The sequence below is a fragment of the Antechinus flavipes genome, chromosome 1 (assembly GCF_016432865.1).
Source record: "Antechinus flavipes isolate AdamAnt ecotype Samford, QLD, Australia chromosome 1, AdamAnt_v2, whole genome shotgun sequence".
NCBI lineage: Eukaryota > Metazoa > Chordata > Mammalia > Dasyuromorphia > Dasyuridae > Antechinus > Antechinus flavipes.
This window is the reverse complement of record NC_067398.1, coordinates 182,845,748-182,868,933: the sequence shown is the minus strand read 5'-3', so window position 1 is coordinate 182,868,933 and position 23,186 is coordinate 182,845,748. Positions and strand designations below refer to the sequence as shown.

Sequence of the window (23,186 nt, the reverse complement as noted above, 5' to 3'; positions counted from 1 at the left end):
ATCTCAAAACAACTTGTGCTAGGCATAAATGGATCCCGTTATAGTTTGAAGATACTTAAGCCATTTAAATGTTTTGTCACTTGTGGGTGTTCTTTCAAAAGAAGATATCTATCTCTATACTTCAAAATTAGTAGGTGAGGGAAACGTCAAATTTCATGACTTTAATTTCAGCTTTAATCGCTGACCAACTTTCCCAGAAAGCTTTATGGGATCATAAGTTTATAAATTTAGAGCTGGAATAAACATTAGAGATTATCTAGTCCAAACACCTTATTTTCTCTCTATATATATATTTTAAATTTTTTTATTGACAGAACCCATGCCAAGGTAATTTTTTACAGCATTATCCCTTGCACCCACTTCTGTTCCGATTTTTCCACTCCCTCCTTCCACCCTTCCCCTAGATGGCAAGCAGTCCTATATATGTTAAATATGTTGCAGTATATCCTAGATACAATATATGTGTGCAGAACCAAACAATTCTCTTGTTGCACAGGGAGAATTGGATTCAGAAGGTATAAATAACCTGGGAAGAAAAACAAAAATGCAAGCAGTTTATATTCATTTCCCAGAAATACTTTATTTTCTAGATGAAGACACTGAAGATCAGATATAAAGTGGGAAAGGTAAAGTAGTTGGTTCAAGGTCACACAGAGGTAATGCTACAGTTAGCATCTAAACTTAGGTCACTTGATTAAAAATCCAGGATCCTTGTAAGTGAATCATGCCTGTGGTGAGCTTTTTCTTCTCAAAATTCAGCCAGGTGATAAAAGTTCAGATCTTTTATTATCTCCAATATAGCCCGGTTAGCTTAGAGTTCTATCTCTCTGCTTGGTTCCAAGAGCTCTCTCCGAATGTCGCCAAATCCAAAGGTCTGGTCCTTCAGCCTCTGCCTCTGCTTTCTTCAGCCTCCAGCCAGCTCCACTCTTCATCTCATTCTGGAGAAATCTCCACTTGTAGCGTCTTCACTCTGAAGAACTTCTTCGACTGGCCCATTGAAGCTCTATTTATGCTCAAGAGAGGGATTGTGGGTTTTCTCCCATAGTGCTCTCTGGCCCAAAGAGCTTCAAGGGAGGTGTGAACTCATTGAACTCCAATGAGTAAAGGTGTGAACACAAGCCTTGTATTAATTAGTTCTACTTAGTACCTTGTTTCAGGTTCTGCCCAAAACATCTTCTTGTAAGATTAGATCAACTCTAATTAGTTAGCAGTTAGTAAGGATTCCAACACATGCCTATAACTTTCATTATATAGTTTTTGAGGAATTATAAAATGGAAATTTTGAGTTCTTCTCTCAAGCCCAGAGTGACCATAATTAGTTTTGGTGGGTTTGCTAGACAATGTCCATCAAAGAATCATGGTAGACATTTACTACAAAGACCAACACTGATTTATTAAAATAAAACAAAACAATACCTAACACCCAACAAAAACAAAACATGTATATGCATGAACATTTTCAGTTCTATCAAGGTTTGCCAGACCATTTTAATTTTCCTGTATTTATTACAAGTGCTATGGATATATAGGACATCCCTAGGCTTGAAATTTTAGCCAAGATAGGTTATTAAAGTGCTTCTTATTGAGAAACAAAGAAACTAAATCTTCAACTTACTTGCATATGAACTAAAAAAACCCTAAAGAATTGCTTTTATTTCTTGTATAAGTTGAATAAAGCTTTATCATCTATCAAACTGCTTTTTATCTCAAGGAGAGAGGGAGTAAACTTGGAACTCAAAAATGTGAAAATGATTGATAAATTTATTTTACATATAATTGAGAAATATTTAATGAAATAAAAAATAATTTTTAAAAGTTTTCTCATCAAAAGGGAATATAAAACTTTATTTAATGAATACAAGAAATAATATAACCAATTTGTTTGTTCCACATTATTGATCATTAAGGAAAAAGTAGGAAGAGGAAAGAAAGAAGAGATTCAAAACAATGGGAGGGAGAACAAAAGAAAGAGATGAAGAAAGGGGAAAAAATAGGGAGAGACAGAGTTTGAGAGGTCAAGAGTAGGGAAAGAATACTGGAAAGAGAAAATGAAGAACAGGATAAAAAAAAAGCCAACTTTTCCCTCACCTAATATCTCCTTTTTCTTACCCACACCTCATTATGTAGCTCTGTTCTGCTTTTTAATGAACCTATTCCACTCTCTGCCCACTAGCAGTTTACCTATCCTTTTCTTTATTTAGTATTTTGGGTATTGTGACCATTATTACTATCACAGTTACTATTTTCTTCACTACTTGTTCTTCTGCCAAAAACCATTTGTTGCAAACTTTTTTGTAGCGGCATGCCTATTTCTTCTCTCTGCACCCTGAAGGAAGCTTCTCAAGAGTGATTCAATGAAATCTCTGTGGCTTGGTGGAAGATAGCATCTTGGATGAGTTGCTTAGACAATATAAGGTGAAAGTAAATTCTTTTTCAATAGTTATTACATCATAGTATTTTAAGCATAATAGTAATTATAGGTTATTCTTTCATGCTTTGAGAGTTTGTTAATGCACAAAATATGAATATTTTCTGGATTTAACTAGCTGTCTGAAACACTGAGCACATTTCTAGGCAGTTAGGTGGCATAGTGGATAGAGTACTGGATTTGGATTTAGAACACCAGAGTTTGAAACTAAATGAACATATTTGACAACTCCAGTTGTCTGGAAAGTTTTTTAAAAAGACAATCTAAAGGAATCAGATGAACATCTCATTGAAGAGCAATTGAACTGTGTAAGATACTAATTATATAACTCTGGACAAGTTACTTACCCATTGCCCCAGTTTCCTCTTCTGTAAAATGGGTAATAATAATAATAGCATCTATTTCACAGAATTGTTATGAGGGTCAAATGAGATGACATACATAAAATGTTTTTTTTTCAAATCTTAAAATGCTATATAAATGCTGGCTACTATTATTAATGATTACTATTATTCCTTTGGGGATACTGTAATCATGATTCTATTTAAGGTTTAAGCATTTTTCTTGGAGCTCTGCGAAGCAATGTTATGAACTAGAGGCAACAAGAAAAATTCTAATCCCTCCCTTTTGGGCCAGGCAACCACAGGACTGAACTGGGTATTGGTAAATCCAATGGTGGGGCTCAATAGGCCCTAAAGGATACGCTTTGTTCTTTAGAGTAGAGGGTTATTACATTAGACTGTAATGTTGAATGTCAGCCTATTGAAAACAAGACCTATTTTTGATTCTGCTTTATATTCCCATCTATCTACCATATTAGATAAAGGATTGCTGAATTGTGTACATCTGATGCTTTTCAGGACATTTGAAACTCATCAGCTTTTTGGTCTTCACAATTATCCAACAAAGCAAATAATATATTTCTTCCTATTTTACAGATGAGGAAGCTCATGCCCAGAGAGGATGATTTGCCCAAAGTCATGTTTCTAGGAAATGGATGAGCTTGGATTGGGAATCAGGTCTTCTGACTTTACAACCATTGGTCATTTTGATACAACAGACCTAAGTTAGAGTTTCTTCAATTCTAAGCCCCTATAGTCTCAAGTTACTAATAACTGTATTTATTTAGATATAGATGAAATACCTGTTTTATTTTTCCTGTACAGACATGCCCATGCTGATAACTACATACTGTATTTTATCACTTGTGAATGATTTTAAAAAACTAAATGAACATGTTTGACAACTCCAGTTGTCTGGAAAGTTTTTTAAAGACAATCTAAAGGAATCAGATGAACATCTCATCAAAGAGCAATGAGATGGATTCCAAAGATTCTAGCTATAGGAGAATGAATTTATAACAAAACTCTTTTTCTACAGTGTATCTGGTTTAATATTACTCTGCAAAAAGCTATATTATATACATTTCTAAAGCACTGTATTTTATTTAAGCAATGATGAGAGAGGAAATCTGTCACTTTTCAATTTCCTTTCCCTTGTTATCATATTAGGATGCAAAAAAAATCCAATAAAATTTAGTGAAATATTTACCTTATATTTTTATATTAATTCTTATAATACTGAATTCAATGTATTGGGATTGTGGGAGGTGTAAACTTGTAAGGATTTTAACAATTGTTTTACTCATTGAAAAATGAGTCAAGTCAATAAATAGTCATTATTTAAGAAACATGTATTAAGCATTTACTATTTTTCAGGGAATTGTGCTGGAGGCAAAAACATGGTCCCTGCCCTCAAAGAATTTACATTCTAAAGAGGAGTCAAAATGCAAACAATCATATTTATACAAGATAGGTGCAAGGTAAAGGCAAAATGCTTTTTACATTGTATTCTACCCCATTCCCCAATAATTTAAGATGGTTTACCTGAGGTTCTTTTAGTGACCAATGTTTAACACACCTATGTCAAGATGAATCAGTCAACTTCAGGAGTAGAGCAAAGAAAAGTTGTCTATAGAGAAATTAACTCAATGATAACTGAGTTACCCACAGCCTAAATTTGTCTTCTAAATTGTTCTTCCATTAGGTCAGAATTTGACTTTGTGGCTGCATTTCCTAAGTGGGGAAAAAACAGGAACAAAAGGTGGAAGCTGAAAAAGAAGAAAATTTAGGCTTATCATGAGGAGACAAAAGCCCACCTTTCTAACAATTAGAACTGTTCAGACCTGTAATAGATAGCCTTGGGATAGAGTAGCATTTGTTTTATATGAGATCTTCCATAAAATATGAGATGATCACTTGTCTGATACATTCAGAAGCAGATACCTTTTCAGATATGGAGTAGACTAAATGTTTGATGTCTATTTGAGTTCTGAAATTGAAATACAGAAAAAAATGTACCTGAATTAATCTATTGTATGCATTTTTAAAAATGCGTTATATGTGTGCCTATAATTTAACATGGTAATACTGCTGTGTCCCACATGTCTGTATTATTTTCTGAACTTGTATTCTTTTCTTTCTATTTTTAGTTTCATTGGGAGTCTACTTCTTTTTTGTATTACAATCATTGCCTCCTGCTCTCCCTCCAACATTTCTGCTGCTCTACTAAGAATGCACTTTTGTGGCAAATCAGTATGGTTAAGTAAAACAAAATTGGTGGTATGTTGTTCATACCTGAAAATGCATGTCTCATTTTATTCTCACAATCCATCATCTCCCATGACTTAAGTTACACTCTTCCCCATTAGTCTTCTGTAGTTGTGTTTGGCCAGTTATTGTATTTGTTCTGCGTTCTTAAGTCATTTAAACTTGTTTACTTTTATACTGGTGTAATTATTGCATAGCTTCCTGATTCTGCTTATTTCATTCTTTATCAATTCAAATAAGTCTTCTAAGTTCTCTGAATCTGATTATTTAATAATTTCTTGATATAAATCCAATATAATTATTCTATCATTTAAAAAATGACCTTTTAAAACATTTTATTTAATATTTTGCATCGCTATTCACTATGGAAATGATTATGCTTAGGTCTGAAAAGGAAGCACATTGAAGTGAGCAATTATTTTGTTTTTTGCTGACTCGTTTTGCAGTGTGATTAACTTTTCATCAAAGAACTTAGATGCTGTGCCATTTGGTCCATATACATTAAATATTGATACTATTTTATTATCTATGGTTCCTTTAAGGATAACATAGTTTTCTGAGGAGAGAGTGAGGCTAATGACTTTGTATAGCTCTACTTCACTTAAATCCAATTTGTGTGAAAGTCGAAATATCTTTTGTGATGTCTTTGTTCCACTTTGAGAACAAAGTACAAATAACAAATGTTTTTCCTGCTTTTCCTTTTTAACGAAGACTTTTTTTTTTATTATTGTCTTGTCTTAGATCATGATAATTCCCCCGTCTTTTTTGAATTTGCCCAGAGAATAATAAATTATGCCCCAGCCTTTCATTTAACTCTTTGTGAATATGTAGCAAATGCATTTCTCACAAACAACAAATTATTGGAGTCTTCTTTCTAATTTATTGTTCTACATTTCTCTGTTTTATGGTTTATCCCATTTGTATTCATTTTTATAGTTTTTAATTGTGTATTTTCCTCCATTATGATTTCTCATACTCTTCCCTCTTTATTATTTACCATTTCTTACCCCAAAAGAGAAGGATGGAGAAAGAGAAGGCAATAGAACAACATGAGTAATATATAATTGAAATTGCCTTCTCCTACTCCGTTGCATTTTTTCTCTCTCTCCCACTCCCAAATCCAAGCTCAGTTTCTACTTCCTGTGCTCTTTCTTTATAATCCTTCTTTATGATCAACTATCCAAGGCTGAAATTTGTTTTACTTGTTATTATTCCTTTTCCAATTTCATTTTCTGTTTTATTCTTCTCTCTCTTAATTTCCACAAGCATTTTTTCCTTTACTAAAGCCAACAAAACTAAACATAACCACAACCTAATCCTTTATTTGTGTCATTTACCTATATCTATGACCTTTGACATCTAGATTCTGAGGGGAGCACTTTTCTCTATTAGAGTGTAAGCACTTCATCATTTGACTACTTCCAATTTGTCAAATACAGTTACCTTTTAAAATTCTCTTGCCTCCTATGTTTGCATTTAAAAGTTTTCTCTCAGCTCTGATTTTTTTTTTTTTAATCGGGGATGCTTTAAAGTCCTCTATTATAAGTCTTTTTCTCCCGTAGGAAATAGTAATTCCCAAGTACAGTAATTTCTACATAGATGAATCTCAATTATCTACAGCATGCCATTATATAAAACACTAGGTAATTTCAACATTCATTTACAGTGGGCTTCAGAATGATATTATCCCTCTAAATCCTTAATAAATTAACTTTATAATTATGGTTTTCTTAGGGTAATATTGAAATTAGTATGTATTTTCTGAGTGCCCACTAGTTGATGGAGGGGCAAGTGACCCCAAAATATGTTCATTGAGAAAAAAAAGCCAGCTCCTGGATATTTCCCACAAGGATAATAATAATAATAATAATAATAATATAACACCTGACTATTATCCATCATTTTTAGCCTATTAAAGACACTGTATTCTTTACATTTTATATAATTTGGGAGTTCATTGGTACCTCCAAAATTCTTTTGTTCATAGAATTTGGCTATTCTATACTAAAATAGTCATTAGATTATCAATTCATACCATCTCAGGTTTTGAATTTGTGTTTACCTTGGTTCTTATTTTTAGTTTGTCCTCTCTTTTCTATCTTAAAAGATCTATATGTCTATTCTATATCACAGTTAGGTCAATGTTCAATGTTCTTTCCATTACATCACACACTCTCTCAGGCTTTCTTCAAGGCACATCTCAGGTATTTCCTGAACCCCTAGTTAGTAACATTCTTTCCTCCTTGAAATTATTCTGTTTTCTTTTATATATTCTTTATATTTGTTTATTTAATTTTGTAACTGTATCCCTCCAGAAGAACTTAAGATCTTTAACTATAAGTGGGATCGTTTTATTTTTACTTTTGTATCCTTATTGTCTGACATGATATTTTGTATATAGTAGGTTAATAAATGTTTGTTGAAATGGAGTTGAACTGAATTTGTAGAGTCCTAACTGGGAAAATTTTAAATGTCCTGTTTTAAATAGAGGTGTACTCTTGCACTGGCAAAGGTGGACAAAGCTATATCTATCTGTCTATCTATCTATAAATATAGATATTTCATATATATATGTGCACACAAACATATATACACACATAAAAATATATGTTCACATACATGTATAGATGTAAATATTTATTCATTAAACTTTGGAAACCCCCTCAGTAAATGCTATGTGGAGCTGGGGAGAAAAGAAGAAAAGAGTCTGAGAAGAAATAGAGAAAAGCTGAGATGAGGAAAGGAATAGAAAAAATAAAAAATAAATGAGATGGCCTAAATAGTGTTTATTTACATTATAGCTGCATGTGGGCCTTAGAAACTGTAAGAAACATATGGATGAAAGGTAATTAAGTGGAGGAATAGAAATATGTTTTTCCAAGAATAGATCACTCAAACTGAATTTTAGTTTTGGGGAAGCAAGGTTTTAGGAATGCTGAATATGACTTCCTTTTTTAATGTAGAGATCCTCACAGAGTTTTATAAAACTAAACTTCATAAAATATTTTGGATATTAACTCACTCATATGACTCAACCTTTTGATGAGTAAAGTGTAAATGAATCAGAAACACATGAATTAAATAGTCTTTGAAATACACATGTATTCAAAGTCTGAAAGAGGAGGAAAAGCGCTTTGGCAAAATGTGTTTTGGGTTTTGTTGAATTCAAACAGTAAAAAGTTCAGGATATGAAGTGATTCCCAAATGCAAACAGACTTATTCATTCCTAATTTAAAATTCCAGCGAAGATCCAGAAAATTAACAATTGAGTTTAGGAGGAACTTAACTAATCTTCAAGTGCTGGAATAAAGTTATTTGACTTTACTTTCTAATGATCCATCAAATGACAATAAGAACAGGTTTATCTACAGAAAAAAACAAGCTAAAATATGATTCTTCTAGCATATTGTTCTAGAATAATAAACATGATATTGGTTTTGCATTAATTTTTGGTGATGAGGCAGCAGTGAGAGAAACTGTTTTAGAAGGCTGATGGTTTATATTATTTCTCTTCCACCCCTCCTTCCCCCCAGCTCTTGAATCTAATATTTGGTCTCAGTACACAGCCCTAATAGATATTTCCTTGTTTATGCAAAACAATAATCAATGATGTCAGTATAGCTCTGGAAATAGAATTTCTTACTTAACATGTGTTTACTCTGCTGGCTTTGAAGCAGTAGAGCAGAAAACATTGCAGTTTCTTGAGAAACACTAGTGATTGCTTTTTATAAAAGGTATCAGCAGCAGAATGGTGAGAGTTTCAATAGATATTTTAAATATAGCGCAAATCTCTATAATCATGGATATTTAATCAGTGACCTCAAAAAGATTCAAAGTTGAGGGAGAATTAGACATAGTAAATATTAAGGTATGAAAGTTATAAGAAGAATAATTACTACATGGTCTGGTTTTGGTGTTTTCCTAAAGTAGTTGCTTTTCCTCCATATATCAATTTTAAGTCAAGATCATAGCATGGGGCATAATGCTGCTGAAGGGCACTAAATATTTTAGAATATCACAAGAAAGAATATTTGGTACATAGTAAATACTTAATAAATTTTTATTGGTTGATTTCTTGTTTATTCAAAAGTCCAGGGGCTACATATACATACATGTTTAGACATGTATGTGTGTATGTGTATAATAGTCTTGCTGTTCTGGATTTGTCCCATTCTTACTTTCTTCCCAGTCACTAATTTTTAAAATTTGATAGCTTCAGTAGGTGCTTATTTTCACGTTCTTTTCTAGGCTCTATGTCATTCTGATATGGAATTACTCACTCAAACTTGTCAGTCCTTTATTTCAATCCTTTAAAGATCAATGATTTCATCATTGCAGGTATTCCCTTCAGTGACAATGATGGAATCTCTTCTATGCTTTATTACATAATATTCAAGAGTTACTCTGGTCAAAACTTTGTTGCCAACCTGTAGCCAACATGGTGAGAATCAACTCTGGCTTTAACTTGCTTGTTCCTCAGACAACAGACACACATTGTTAAGTCTATGCTCAAGACCTTTGATCAAGACCTTTGAGTTTGGGTTTGACCTGTTAGACCTCAGGTTTTTTCTGGCAAAGATTTTGAAAATTCAAGGTTCCCTCCATACCATAAAGAAACATTAGAGTAGAACTTCAATTCAGCAAACATGTTGTTATAATGCTCCTCAAAAAAATGTACACCCACTTAGCAACAATATGAGTTTCCATGGAGAAGAAATGATTTTGTGAGAGGACCTTTCTATGATTCAGTTCTATGAATCTTTATGGAGCACCTACTGTGTGCAAGACATTATGCTAGTTATTTGTTGTACAGAAATAAAAACAATATAGAAAAGAGACTTAATGAGTCAGGAAGAGAAATAACACATGCCCAGCGAAAAAGTATGATCCAAGGTAGATTGTAGTTAGAACAAAAAAGTAGTTTTGCCAAAGAATTCTAAGAAATGTGAAGAGGTAGAGAATGCACTTGGGATGGTAGCATCATCCTGGAAGGCTACCTAAATTGGGACTTCAATGAAAAAATAATATTTCAATAGGCAGACATGTGGAGGAAGTGTGTTATAGGGAAGTGTGGGAGGGTAGCCTGTGCCAATGTATAGAGGTGAGAGACAGCACAGCAAGTCCATGGAAGAGTTGGTAATTCAATATGGCTGTCCTGGAGTGCATGAAGAATTGAATACATCTGGAAAAATAGATTCAAATTAGGTTATAAAGGGTATTTCAGAATAAGATATTTGTATTTTATTCTAAAATGCTGAGGAGACATTGGTGCTTTTTGACCAAATAACTGATATCATCAAACCTATACTAAAGAAATATGATTTTGGAAAGCTATAATGGAAAAACTGAAACCAGTGAAATGAACTAGGAGATTATAATAATGGTCCAGGTGAGAGGACAATAAGGACAACAACTAAGATATTGACAGTGTAATTAGAGATGTAGGACCAGGTATAGAAGAAATGATAAAGGTGGAATCAGCAGGACTTGGCACTTGATTGGATGTGGATGTTGAAGGAGAAAGAAAAGCTAAAGATGATGGGTTTTGAGCCTGGATGATCTGAAGGTTAACAGTATAGGGAAGCAAGGAGGAGGGACAGATATTAAACAAAAAGATGAAGAGTTCAATTTGGGGTGTTATGTGTTTAGATATTGTTGCTTGTCTTTAAATAGTTATTACCAGGAGCTTTTGGAATCAGTTCTGCGTTAACTATTAAATTTTCATGTGAGAATTTAAATCTCAGAACTTTGTAAATGCTATGAATTAGGGCTTGATTTATTGTTTTACTGATTGTTTAGACTTAAGAAAGTTATGGATAAAATATTAATAATGTAGATTAAACTTTTTTTCTTCTTTTCAAGACACAATTGTTAGTCATTTATACCTGAATAATACCTTATTTTAACTGCTTTAACTAGCATCATAATTCAAGGTACATCTGATATATCTCATATGATATATGAAAAATAGATAAAAATTAAGGGAAATGATGGATGAAATCATTAATATTAGCATTATTTTCATATTATTATTTATTTATTGAAACTGCAAGGACAGGTTCTTACTTTGAGAAGCTTCTTTTATTAAGCACAATTCTTTTTGATTTCTATATTAAAATAAATAATTTTCTTTGTAGAATATCTATTTGGAGCCTCAAGGTTTTAAAGCAAAAAGTTCAATTAAAAATTTTATCTGTAATTAAAAAGAAGATTCCTCCCCAAATCTAAGAGAACAGTAGCTTCTTCCAACGTTTTTCTCAGGATAATTAGTACTTGAAGTGGGCAACTGACCTGTTATGAGATAATAACTATTTCCCAAGGTCAATGAATATATATTATCCTTTAGACTAATTATAAGAATCTGCCCATCATGGGTTTTCCCCCAGATAAAGATCCTCTGCATCTGGCCTCCTCGGATTTTTGAATTTATGCCAAGGCTATTACCTGAAAGGTAAAAGATGAGGTCAGAAACAAACAAACAAAAATTGTCCATAAGCTTAGTCTCACTTTGGCCAGTTGGCATTCCTAAATGTTTTAGATGGACCAAAAAGTTGGATTTTGCTGATAAGTAGTGAATTTAAAAGTTTAGCCTTTTCTCTATAGAAGCAAGAAAAATCCTATCTCAAATTACATTATTATTGAAGACTGGGGTTCTATGATTTTTACATTGATGTTGGTATTTATATTAGGGTGATGAAGAAGATCCAGGAAATGTATAGGCTCAGAAAGTTATGCTCTTCATGTACAAGTACACAAAGGAATCTTGGCAATTTTATTCCTGTCTTTATAACAATCCATTTAAATTTCGATTTCCTTCAATGTATCATTGAATAAACCTTGTTGGAACATAACTGAGTTGTTTGTTGAGTTTTGCTTTCATCTTTTATTGGCAGAGAGGTAATAATTAATACCTGAGTATACATTTAGAGAGCAATTGCTACTAAATTTTGGGGAATGATTGGGCATCTGATCACCTTTCCAATCTTTATAATTAACTCCACCGACCTTTGGGACATCCACATAGAAATGTTTAGTGGACTTTTGAGAACAATAGATAGCTTAGATGATGTGATTTGAATGGTAGTAGATTTAGAAAATTCTCCTTTTTGGTTACTTCTAGCTGTTTTCAAAGACTGGGAAGTAGGAAAAGAGAGAATCCTGACTTCCTGACCTGTTGGTAAGCTGTGCAGTCTAATGCTGCTCTAAATGCTATACTTGTAACATCAGTTTTCACAGAGAACAGGAGCTTGCATAAAATTTGCATTACCATCCCTGTTAATCAGTCCCAGGATCCTATAATTACATATTTGTGTCTAGATTAAGAAAAAAAGACCCATTCAAATTAGTGTGAGTCTTAGTAGTTTAGGTCCCTTCACTTTTAGTAGCAATGTTTTGTATATTTTTAAGACTACAGAATTAATTTTTGTATTCTTTTCATTTCAAAAATTATTATAGGTTTCTAATAGACACAGCCTGTGTGTGCTATTTCATACTTGAAATCCCAAAGTAGATTCATCTTCATGTCATGACCCATCTCAGGAAATGATTAAGTACTCTATGGCTGGAAAGGTAAAATGACTTAACAGGTTAGCATTTTTTTTTTTTTTGGCAAGAAAAGTTTGCTAAAACTTACAAGGAACTAACTGAAAACCAATTAGACTGAGACCTCAGAGAGGAAGACATGGGAACCATAGACCCAGAAGAAAAGGGATGTAGCTAGGTGATGCAGTAGTTAGAGTGCTTGATCAAAGAGTCAGGAAAACAAAATCAAATCTGGTCTCAGAAACTTCCTAACTGTGTGAACCTTTGTCTACCTCAGTTTCCTCAATGATAAAAGGAGGATGATAATAATAGAGCTTCATAAAGTTGTGAGGATGAAATGAGGCAATATTTGTAAAGTGATTTGCAAATCTTAAAGCACCTTATAGATGCTGTTATTATTATTATTTTTATTATTGATGGACACCTCAGAAGGAGAATAAGTAGCATGCAACTGGAGATGCTGAATCTCAAATTCACTGTAATCAAGGACTAAATCATAAGTTTATGAAGTACTGACCTTTGGCATGAAGAGTGCTCATCAAATAGAGTGGACCATTTTATTATCTCTTCTTGTTAATGCAATTTTAACAAATGTTTTCAGTTTAGTGTTTTATAAGCTTCATAAGTTTCAGGAAGAGCAGAAAAAGAAGAGGAGAAAGAACAGGAGATGATGGCTTTAAAGAGATGTACATCAAATTCTCCAGGAGGTTATCTTGGGTAAGGGCTAAGCCATAACCATTATTTGGTAAGGCCTAAGCTCCGGAGATTGGTTTTAATTTATGTGCACTTAGAGCTGAGATTTTGAATATTAAAGCATATGTGAGCCAGAAAGAAGAGGAATGCTAGATCATATTCAGTGTGAATATAAGAATAAACAGGGAATCCTGGATACAGAGCATGGGAATCTAGAATCTAATGAATGAGTTTGTAAGAATATATGAAAAGGTTAACTGTTTATAAATGCCAAAGAACTGCTTACAATTTACGACTAATTATCATATCCTTCCAGTTCTAAAGTAATTGTCCTATTCTCTTAACCACTCTTCACACCATAGACTTTATTCCTTAAAGCACCTAACCTATTCTACCTTCCAGTATAGTTATTTGGACTGTGAATTATTAAACTATAAGGTCCTTGAAATCAAGGACTATATCTTATGTCATATTTGTATCTCCTATGATACCTGGTATAATTCTTTTTACAAAGTAGGTGTATAATAAAAGTTTGTTCAATGAATAAATATGCATAAAACTGTTATTCATCATTGCTATATGTCAGATTTATTGACGACAATACTAAATTTTGTTTAGCATAGGATGTGAATTAGCAACATACTGGGAGCATTGGGAGTGGACACTCCATCACAACCAGCTTGGTAATCTCAGGCAAATCACTACCTTTCTAAATTTTAGTTTCTTTATCTAACTAGGAACAAAACTCTCACACCTCCCTCCCCATACCAAAAACCAAAGAAAGACTAAATTATTAAGATTTTTTTTTTGAGATAGAAAAATTATATATTTAGCTTTCATTTTCATTCAGTTCAATATTTATTGAATGTGAGCACACAACATAAGATATTGGTTTTGTTGGTCATTTAGCATAATTGTTCATTCACAACTTTAAAACAAAAAGAAATCCTGGAGATGGTCTTGTTTGGCCAACTAGTATTGCAATTGCTAATTGTCAATATAAAAAGCCACAATCTCAGTGACTTTTTATATTAGCAGACAAACTGATGTGAGTAAATTTAAAATTATTAAAATAACAATGACATGGGCAGTTATGCAGTAGGAGTGAAAGTTAATAGATCAATATCCCAAATATCCCACTAGTATCTGTGAAATAGAAGAAGAGCTAGAAGAAAACCTCTGGCATGCTAGGTGAAACCTCTGTGGAGGATCTACATATGAATAAGCACAAGAGCATGAGAAGGGATGGGTGGATTCTAGTTTGCACCAATGGTGGGAGTACATTCACCTCTGAGATCTTAGATCCACTGAAGTTTTGGAGCAAAGTGACACCTTGAATTAAAATGGTTTCTTTATTTAAGGAGGTCATGGGGATTCCTTTAAAGCTAAGCCATAAATTATCTACTTTGGGAGGTCAATTAGGCCACTGGGGTACCATTTAGTAAACTATAAAAGGGTTTCACTAAATGGCATCCTGGTGAACCCAGGAGAGTTAATATATATCCCAACATTTTTCACTTACTCCTGGGGAATGTTACACTTTGGTAGAATCTAGCTGATTATCTTATTTAAACGAGAGGCCTCTCTATTCTGTGGCTGGTAAACATTTACTTATTTACCATCCTTGGAGAGGAATTGGCTCTGGAGGGCAGAAGAATCTCTGGAAAATATCACTTAAAAACCCCAAACATATTCCTGTCAAGACATTCATTAAAAAATAAACATTCAGAGGGGAAATCATCCACCATACAGGGCTCTTCATGTCTTCACTCCAACAGTTGGAAATAATCTTTTGAAAGTCTAAAGTGGAAGAATGGTTTTTGGAGAAAAGGTCAGTTAACTGACAACTCATTATAAAGGGCAGAAGAAATACATGGTTACCATTTAGTGTTTGAAAAAGTATAAAGTCTTTAGAAGGACTTTCACTATCTTCTAAAAACTCTAGTTAAGAAAAACAACACGAGACAAACCTAACCAGCTGTAGGACTTGCTATGTATCTTAGTTAGGGCACCTTTGATTATAATAGATGAAATACAGGTCACATTGAAATGTATGTTGAGGGACTGTGACAGGAGAACTAAGTGTCTCTGCTGAATGTCTGAGGGAAAGCATTTGATTACTTACAAAGCCTGTGGGTGTCTCTACTGCCGTTGATTACTGTGTGAGGTTGTCTCATGAGATTTTCTTGAGACTGTTGCTTGGGAAAAAGAAAATAGTGAATGCTAGAGAGTAGAAGCTTTTCTGTCTTTCTCACAATTCATTATCCTCAATCCCAATATTCCCAAGCAAGCTTTCTATGAGTTAAAGACAAGTAGTTCTGCAAATGACTAACATGTTAGTTCTTTGGTTATAAGCTGATTTTTTTTTTAAATGATTAATTTTTATAGCAAAGTGACAAATAAGTTAGGTTTTGGACTAGGTAGGGTATTGGGTGGAACAATTGAATTGAATAAAGAAGACAGAAGCTATTCATCGGGGTTGGGTAATATTCACTTTGTTTCCAAGACCCAAAGGGATCCGTGTACACTAGATGTATATACTTAAGTAATCTGGTTAGTCCACTAGGCTCAAACGAACCAGCAAGGGTTTTGTTCCAATGATGTCATGTTTCTAAATCTAGCCATTCATTGGATAAAAACACTGTTATTTGATATTCTGTTAGTGAACACTTGTCTTGAAATATTCTCCACAAGTTTTCAAAAGACTTCATCTCATAAATAAAAATTCTTGAAATTTGCAAAAGTTTGAATTATTATTATTACCACTTTGACATGAATAAATGATAAATTAAAAATATTATCACTTGAATGTTCTTTCTTCTTTTAACAAGTAAGGGGCAGAAAACAATTCCATTTGTTAAAAAAAAATCCATCTAGAAACTGGACATCCAGGTATGTTATATAAAAATGAAAAGAAAAAGTTTTTCAGTTGACAAATATTTTAAGACTATAATGAACATATAGTAAAAAAAAAAAAAAATCAGTGTACAATAAGGCAAAACCTGTAGTAAATCTAAGATTTACAGACTTCTCTGGATTAGTAAACCAAGATCCAAAGAAGGGAGGAAGAAGATAACATGTAAATTGAACCTACTATGTGGTGATAGGTGCTTTACAAATATTATCTCATTTGATCTTCAAATCTCTGGGAGGAAGGTGCTATTCTTCTTCATTTTATAGTTGAGGAAACTGAGTCAAACAGAGGTTAAGTGATTTGTCCTGTGTGAAGCTGGATTTAAACTCAGGTTTTTTTTTTTTTTTTTTTTTTTTGGCTTCAGAGCTCTAGCTACTATGCTACTTTACTGCCTTGAGAGAAGTAAGTGCTTTTCTCATGGTCACACAGTGAGTTAATGGCAATGTTCTTTAAACAACAACAACAGCACTATGCCTGGCTAACTATACAGATGATCATGATACAGATGAAAGACATTTTGCTCTCAATTTTGGTAAATATGTGTAACTGAGATGACACATAGGTAGCAGTAAGATACAGAAATACTGCTGACTTCTGTAGAAATACTTGGGTCTGCAATCATAGGGGATGGAGGATGACTGTTATCATTGGAGCTACAAGGTCATGGTGAACTTTAAAAGCCAGAACATAAATGATGAGAAAAATGATTCAGAACAGATAGAAGAGCAGTCAAATGAGAAATGTTAAAAACATCATCCTTGAGGCCATTTTAGAGAGCAATAGTCAATCTGTATAGGCCTTGTTCTTCTTGGAAGCAATCCTTATGGAGCCCAAAGGGTAAAGGAAGAATATCTATGCCATATCATTGTCCTGAAGTTTCTTATAATCAAGGATATTGTCTTTTGTTAAGGTATAATTGAGGACAATGAAAAACTAAAAGATTTCTCAAACAAGATAGTAACACTGAAATAAATTAAAATGATTATAAGTATGGTGTTGGTGCTTGCTTTGGCAGCACATATACTAATAAATATGGTGTTGCACAGAGTATATTTTGACTGAATGGAATAGTTTTTCTCTTTCAAAGAATAAAAAGAAATCAAGAAAGGAAATGGGATAAATTATCTCACAACTACTATAAAAAATAAATTAGAAAAAATGAGAATTTGGAATTTGAAGCTATTAGGTACAAATTGTTCATGGGAAATAACTGTCTTAATAGCAACTATAAAGTAGACATTACAGAGGGCAGTGAGAGAATAAAGAAGAGATTTAGAGAGATGACAATAAACTTCAATAAAAGTCAATATATGAATATATAAATTTATATACACACATATATCTCTAAAAATAAGAGAAAAAGGGCTATAATTTCTTACATATAAAAATATGTGATTGAAAGTGCTTCTTGACAATTTGAAGAGTAATAATATAATAATGAAAATAACAGCACTAAAATAATACAGAAATAGAAAGCACTATTATTGTTCTGTGACAAAACATTATGAAAATGAGTTTTGTCTGGGGATCAGAAAAACATAAGAAAAAATTGGCTATGGAATTTTAAAATGTTAAAGGGTTAAGTGGAAAACAGTAATTTCTATCATGCTTATCTTCTATAAAAGATAAATTTGGGAATGTTATATTAAAAGAAATACATTTTTGGAAAAGAAAACTGAATGCAGTGTGCAGACATGATATCCTACAAAGTTTTAACACAGACCCTATTGAGTCACCAGTGGTAGTTGGATTAAAAGAAAAAAGGGGCTGGATAATTTAATGACCACTAATAATATTTATAGCTCTCTTAGCTAAGATAAGAAGGGCAATCAAATCTTATGCTTCAGGACGCAAGCTAATTGCCTCTAGGGGTCAGGAAGCAATGTTATCCCTCTGCTCAGAAGCGGAGCTCATCTGGCTAGGTGGGCTGTTTGTTTCTTTCACAATATCAGATATTATTATCTATACCTCTACCGCAGAAAGCTCAATTGTCAGGATGAGAATGGAAAATCTTATAGGGTTTTTATGATTTTTATTATAAAGGGTTGAGAAAATACTCAATATATAGGCATGTTGGTATTCTAGTAGCTTACCAATTGCATTCACTTTTTTTTCTTTTCTTTCTTCTTTCTTTTTTAAATTTTATCTTCTCATTTAAATCATCATTAGGATAATTTCCCAGTTGCTGGATTTTATTGAAAGGTACTAATATGTGACGTCTGGTGTTTTGTGATTCTTCTAATAGACTGGATGTAAAGCAGATCTATACCTCTGCCAAAGCACAGGTGCTCTGACAAGCAACAGAGACAAATAAAATAGTATTTGCTATTCTGCCAAACAGTACTGATGAAGCTAGTATTCTGGAATACAAAGCTGATTTAGCAGCAATCATATTTTGAGTGGAATTCACTTGAATGTGATATCTTCTTCCTCCTCACTTTTGAATATGGTATCTTAAAGAGGATGCCACAAATTACTCATTCTTGGAACAAAGACTATTTTCAAAAGCTGTCAGCTTACTGACAGTTATGATGATCATTTACTTCAGGCTTGTAAAACATATTAATCAAACTTGTTCAATTAGTAGTGGTCCAAGGAGGGTTACTGTTTCTTTTAGAGAAACACTTTTCGGAAGTGAAGAGCTCTGAACTACACACTCTACTCCTTAAATGCAAAACCATGGTGTTCTTTACTCATTTAAAATGAATAAATGCTTTTCTATGCAGAGTTTAAAGAATGAAGCATTCTGAAGGAATCTGTTTATTACAAGACTATTTGCAAAGGACCTATGCACCATTCATTGAACCTTGAAAAACACTTGAAAATATGGGTTGCATTTGCAAACTTCAATGTATGACATGGAAAGCTGGCAGGCTGCCTGGTTTTTACTTAAAGGATTGTCATTCTGGGAAAAATAAATTTCTCTAACTAGACAAAAGTCAATGTTTTCATGTTTTACTGCAATCAAACTGATATGGCTGACAATTTAATGTCTCAACACTTAAAATATCTGTGGATAATCAGTTACCTCAATCAATCATAACTACAAATTCTTCTATTTTCAAAGCCTGTATACAAATGAGTAGGATATTAAAACAGTTTGATGAGAATCCCCCCCTCCCATATCCCCTAATATTTCTGTTTCTCTCCAGCTATGAAACTATTTATGCACAAGGGCATTTGGAAGTAACTTTTTAGAAACCTCACATGTAATCAGATTTAGAAACTTTTGTTTTGATGTCCTGTTTTATTTAATTTTATGGATAGTTTAGAGCTTGTATGCCTGTCAGAAAGATGTGGAAGTGTGCTGGCATTCCAGCTGAAGACATCATTATGAGTGAGAAAATGCTCAAGGCTTTTTCAAAGTAACGTTCCCTTCTCTGACTCCAGGGGATGCTAATAGCTGCCCCTGAAGACAGGTTTGGGGAGGGGGTGCTACAGAAGTAAGTTTGTGTGTGTGTGTGTGTGTGTGTGTGTGTGTGAAAGAGAGAGAGAGAGAGAGAGAGAGAGAGAGAGAGAGAGAGAGAGAGAGAGAGAGAGAGAGAGAGAGACGACACAGAGATACAGAGAAAGACGACATAGAGACACAGAGAAAACGAGAGAGATAAACAGACATAGAGACAGCGAACTAGATAGACAGAGAAACAGAAATCAGAGAGACAGAGAGAGGCAGGCTTGAACTCTCGAAGTTTTGGTATTGATAATGACCGGGAAACTTCTGACACTTCTGGAGATTTGTATCTATTAATTCAGAAAGCGGTGTTTCCACAATGTGGAAACGGGCTTATTGGGGCATCGCACTTTTTCTTCCATCAGTACTCCTCACAGATAAGTAATTACTGCCAACATTCAAAAAAGGAAGGCTGTTTAAAAATTAAAAAAAAAAAAAATCTCCCTCTATCTGCCTCCTTCTCCTTCCCTCCCCGCCCCTTTTCGGCCACCCTTTTTGTTTCTTTGATTATCCAGAGTCTTGTAATCAAACTCAGCTGAGTTTCAGGCCCCTGGGGCAGCATCTCTTAGTTCCCTGTCAGGCTGCGTTGCGAAACAATCCATCTTGCTCTTGAGCTCACTTGGCGGAAGTGCCACGACACGGAGAGCGCGGGGCTTTGCTCTTGCCATGAAGCCTGGGTAACAAAAGTTCCCCCCCCCCCCCTTTCTCTCTCTCTCTCTCTCTCTCTCTCTCTCTCTCTCTCTCTCTCTCTCTCTCTCTCTCTCTTTTTACAAGAAGCTGACTGTATTTGGGGTTATGAATATGCAATGACTCTCATTAGTATTGAAGCGCGGGAGCCCGGGCTGACATCCTCCGCCACTTTGAGCTGCAGCAAGAATCGTCTAATGAATTGTCTCGCCCTTTCACTCACAGAGCCCTGGCTGTTGTGGCTCCCAGTTCCAAGGGGAGTTGCCCAGTTTGAGAAGACTATTGACTGCAGAAATTAATTGCCAAGAACTGCCCTTGATTTTGTTAAACAATGTTGAGACAGTGTTTAAATTGTCAAAACAGAAAAGCATTAAACCCAGCATGAGATAAAATCATCAGGGGTAGGAATGCTTAGATAGAAAGAGATGTGTGTAAAGAGATAAATTCCCTTGCACATACATATATATATATATTATATATATATATACATATATATTATATATATATACACATACATATATATGTGTGTATATATGTATATATGTATATATATATATATTCCCCGTAATTGCATATAGATCTATTTCCATTTTGCATCATATGTATATTTATACATATTTGAGAGCAAGTCATGGAAGTCTGACATTCTGCTGTTTGTCTATTATCCTTTAGAACAAACAGGGATGATAGAAACTTCTCAAAATGAATAGGGCTGAAACACAAAGCTTTTCCATCAACCCTTTACCATTTTCTTTCTTTCTTTCTTTCTCTTTTATTCCTGGGCCTCTGCCAAACATTTTGCTGCTCACACACATACAAATCTTTCATGAATGTGTTACTGATAAGGATATGTTTCCAGCCACTGATTAAGATATCTGGGCTGATTTGCAGTATATAAGAAGATGCAAAAGTGTTCAGAAACCATTTAAAATGGTTTCTTTTCAACGGGATAAATTAAATGTGTTTTTTCACATTCCCTCCTCCTCATCCCCCACCCTGCCTGAAATTTCTTTTTGACTCAAAAAGAGCTTTTGTGGCTTGCTGCAAATTGTGAAGGATGGATTGAATTGAAATTGATAATATATTCTAAAAGGTAAGTAGTATTTTAAATGATGTGCAAATATGGCAAAGAAGAAAGACTACAAGGCCCTCCCAGGAAGATTCTGTCCCATGCTCAGCCTTTTCAGCCATTTCATCTATAGTGGGAAAGGTTCTCCAGCCAGGAGGAAGAGCTGTGTTATTTTTACTCAACCTCTGGGGCAACATGATTATTGTTGCTTTATCTAGTGAAAGTTCTCTCTCTCTTCACCCCTGCCCCCAGTCCCAGCATGTGCAACAAATACTGGGAAGAAGATTCAAATAAACTCAAAGAATATATACATTTTAGAGTATCATATATGAACATGGCTTAAAACAAATGCAGCTCTGACAAAAGTGGCTCAAGTCTCATACATCAAACACTTGTTACCTCTCTTGGCCTTACTGATTGCACATGACTAAGAACAAGTCAGTGATAAAATCTGAAGAAAGATGAAACCAATCTGCACCTTTTTAAAAACCATCAATCATTTGGCGTAGCCATGATATTATTAGTTCAAGTAAGCCTTGTTCTCCCATTTTATGGACATCATAAACCCCCACCTAAGCTTAGACCAATGCTACCCAGGGAAATCATTTTTATGGTCCTCATCTTAGTGGGAACCAATCAGATCTAATCACATAACAAGCTACTGAATTATTCAACATCCTTCCTAAATTTGCATTCTTACATTACTTCACCATTAGCCCATGGCTTTAAAAGTGTTTCCCCCTTTTTAATTTAAGCAGCTTATATATTGTAGATAGTAGACAATCACCCACAAGAATTTTCAAATTCCTTTGCATTTCTATTGCAGGTGTCCAATTATCATTTTCTACCTTGGTTGCTATAGATAGAGGCCTGCTAAGGAATATTAAAACGAAATAGTCAACATGGCATAGAACACTTTCAGCTTTAAAAATATCAAAAGTGGGAACAGATAAATTGAAACAATTGTTTCCAAACATAAAATATTCAAATTTACTAGCAAATATTAGCCGACATCTCATATCTGCTGCTATGAAGAGGCGGATCACATTGTATGTGAAAATACTTCAGCTTTAATTGCAAATCTGTGTGATGATTTGAGGTCTGTAATTAGCACATAAATTCTAGACTTTGTGACTGCTGTGAAAACACATATTATTTATGGAACAATTTTCTAAATATAAGTCAGTGCTTGTTGCTTTTATCAAGTGCTGTGGTTCGATTTAATAAAGTGCAAAGCCTTGTCCTTCTCACCTGTTCATGTTTACATTGATGACATTTATTAGCCCCTTTCTGTCACTCTTGTTTCTACAACAAAGCCCCAGTACTTAAAAAAGGTAAGAGGTATCATGTAAGAATGGTATGTCATATTGCTTCTGTTCATATCATATTAACTATTCTACCACATAATTTTTCTATAGGATTTGGTATCATTCAAGGGTGCAACAAATATGCATATGAATTATGGTAGATATTTTTCTCTTTCATGCAGAACTCTGAACATAGAGTTTCTCTTTGTCAGTTAAACAAATTTTTATTTAAAAAATTATTGGTATCTCTTACTCTTATATAATATCAAAAAATTTGTTATTGTCATATACTAGTGATCTAGTGACATATTTTCCTAGAGAGTCAATTAGAACCTTTATTGAGGAACTGAGAATGTTGTCCTATTGGGTGCTTTGTGAGAAACAAGCAAACAAACAAATAAAAGAGAGCAGGATCCCTACCATTTGGGACACATCCCGTGTGAAACAACTGAAGATCACATTTTGGGACACATCCCGTGTGAAACA

General features: G+C 33.8%; 1 long non-coding RNA gene across 2 annotated transcripts in view; it reads left to right on the top strand.

Moving 5' to 3' along the window:
* Positions 1-7,466, top strand: part of LOC127559664 (uncharacterized) — a 54,734-nt gene extending 47,268 nt beyond the window's left edge. For both annotated transcript variants that reach the window (XR_007953185.1, XR_007953184.1), the window contains 4 exons: positions 2,299-2,415; positions 3,367-3,447; positions 4,147-4,250; positions 4,920-7,466. This is a non-coding gene — a long non-coding RNA (uncharacterized LOC127559664). The remainder of the gene's footprint in view (positions 1-2,298; positions 2,416-3,366; positions 3,448-4,146; positions 4,251-4,919) is intronic.
* Positions 7,467-23,186: the final 15,720 nt, after the last annotated feature.